The 2726-nt window shown below is 38.6% G+C and overlaps 1 long non-coding RNA gene across 1 annotated transcript in view; it reads right to left on the bottom strand.

The window, feature by feature from the left end:
• LOC106955992 (uncharacterized) overlaps window positions 1-1994 on the bottom strand; it is an 18378-nt gene extending 16384 nt beyond the window's left edge. Inside the window, exon 1 of the long non-coding RNA XR_001426693.1 lies at window positions 1889-1994. This is a non-coding gene — a long non-coding RNA (uncharacterized LOC106955992). The remainder of the gene's footprint in view (window positions 1-1888) is intronic.
• Between the last annotated feature and the right edge of the window lie 732 nt (window positions 1995-2726).

Here is a 2726-nt window from a genome sequence, read left to right on the forward strand (position 1 = left end):
TAAAAATTACACATGAAAAAACAAAAACTATACTATCACTATTAAAAACTAAACTAATGAGGACTAATAAAATCCAGGCAGTCAGTCTGACTGCATTGGACCAACAAAAGTCACAACAAAATAAAACTTAACTATAATGAAAAAAACAAAAACTCTGATTATGGATAGATTTCATCTGGTTTTGGACCCGGTTCTCTGAGTTCTGTTAGATCAATTGTTTGGGTGATTTTGGACCCGTTTTCAGCTTCTAGTTTACGAACCTTTTCTCCTTCCTGTTTGCTGAAGATCACATAATTGAGCACAAAGTTTTTCCTTTATGAATAAAGCAGAAGTTTCATGTATGAAATGGATAAAATGATGAAATGAATCCTTCAGGCAGATGCTCTGCTTCAAGGTTTACAGGGTCAGGATTACATTTGGGTTTTTGAACAGAACCAGAAGTGGTTTCAGGTGATGACAAGTTGTTGATGACTTCAGTCCAGCAGGAAGTCCAAACCCAGCGCTCTGCTTCCACCTTCTCTGGTATTTCTCTGTAATCAACCGCTGGCATCGTCTCCCCTTCATATGAAACTCTTTAGCAAAGCATAAGCCAAGATAAACCAATTCTGATGCTAAAAATCTGATCCTGCTTCTCTCCATTCCTGCAGCTTACTGTGAGCTGCGTTCAGAATATCAAATCAAGCCAAACTGCATTTTTGTTGAACATTTTTTAAACATTTTAATGCAGGGGTGTCAAACTCCAGTCCTTTAGATGTGCCACAGGTACAAAACCCTGGAATGAAATGGCTTAATTACCTCCTTCTTGTGTAGAGTCCTGCTAATGACCTAATTATTCTATTCAGGTGGTGCAGCAGAGGCACATCTAAAAGCTGCAGGGCAGTGGCCGCAGTTGGAAACCTGTGTTTTAATGTGCAACTTTAGATGTGTCCAATCAATAATTCAAAAACATCTGATGCTATCAGATTTGTCCCAAGAGATGCAGAAATATGTCCTTCATTATTGGACCTTTTAGTTTTAGTTTTACAGTGAATGTTTCAGAAACTACCTGGAGGTCAAGGCCAGATTTTTCTATTTCTGCTGTTCTTGCTCAGCACCTGATTCACTAAGCAAACAGCCCTAAAATGCAAAGACACAAGCAGGTTCATCATTTTCTGGAGTTATTTGGTTAAACTTAATAACTTTTTCTAAGTAGAAATTTTTCCTTTAGCAAACAACGGTTTGGGTTTTACAGTACAGTTCACCGTCATATTCACTCACAGCCTGAGCGTTGTGTGGCTCTCTGTCCGGATTCAAACTCAAACCTCCTGATTACCAGGTGACTCAAACACATCCATTTTAGTGTAAAACTGTTTCAAGATGCTGTAGCTTCAGCTTAGCTAGGAGCGGAGTTGAAATTAGGATTTCAGTGGACGTGTCATAGTTTTTAGTTGCAGCGTAATGTTGTGCATGGAAGATCTGGCCTCCTGCAGTTTCCTGCTAAGATAAAACTGCTAGCTGACAATGACTAGCACTGCTTTTAGCTGTCCAGTTGTCAACACGCTAAATTTTAATGTGTGAAAAAGAGACACTATGCTGCCCTCACAATGTGTTGCACTTACAAAGCTAGGCAGCTAGCTAACACTTGAGTTGAAAATAATCCAGTCCTTGATAGTTTTGTTGTTTTATTTTGCAACTCTTGTTGGTTTTTTCCTTATATTGTAAAACTGTAACAAAGCACAAAAGTACATCAACCACAGACAAAATACAGAAAACAACTAGACTAGACTATAGCAAACAGATGGCTCCCAATTAGCAAGCGATGTAGCGTTAAATTTTGGTTGGGAAACGTAAAACATTTCTTATAAAATACAACAAAATTCCGAAATGACAATTAATAAAATGAACTTACAGACAAATAGTGTCCAAAGACCAAACATGTCTGAAGGACAGTCCATGACACCATGTGCAGCTGGACAAGTTCTTCTTGATTGACCAAATTAAATGCGTAAACAGTGGCCACTAGGTGTCAGTAAGGCTCTATAGTTTAACTTACAATTTACCATCGGAAAACTAAACTAAACATGATGATGGAGTCAGCACAGACAGTGTTTGCTACTAATTTTCAACGATACAACAAGGTGAGTAAAATGTTTTAATTAAATAAAAAATAGTGAAGGAGAGGGAAGCAGGTCAGTTATGCTAGCTTGACTATGACAACCTGAGCATGTAGATGTGATGTGGACTTCAGTGTCTTGGTTCAGTTAAAAAAGAAAACAAAGGCAACCTGCACACCAACTCTGACAGATCACCTGTAGAGCAACTAATCAACTACTGCTGTGCTAGCTCAGCTACTAGCAACAGTAGCTAATCAACCACATTGATAAATTATTAATAATCACAAAATAAACATCAAGCCTGAAAACACGAAACTGTAACCGACTGAATGTTCTGTTGTTTGTGTGGAAAATGCTTGCATGCTTTTTGGTGTTGAATCCTGATACAGTTGTGGCATTGTTGCTATGGCAACAGGTCTGTGTGTAGCACAGCCAGCACAGAGAGCGAGAAAAAGAAAAGTACCAGTGGCTTCGAGTTATTTTTGAAGGGTTTTTCTGCATTATTTCCCGTGGCGCTCTGCACCAGATTAACAATCTCTACATCTCCGTGTTTCATTTTGTAACGTAACTGTTCTACTGCGGGACTCTGGCTATGAAGTGTTGTGTGCATGAACAAAATGTGTAAACAATAAC

The sequence above is a fragment of the Poecilia latipinna genome, unplaced genomic scaffold (genome assembly GCF_001443285.1).
Source record: "Poecilia latipinna isolate Pla-1442-1.1 unplaced genomic scaffold, P_latipinna-1.0 Scaffold782, whole genome shotgun sequence".
NCBI lineage: Eukaryota > Metazoa > Chordata > Actinopteri > Cyprinodontiformes > Poeciliidae > Poecilia > Poecilia latipinna.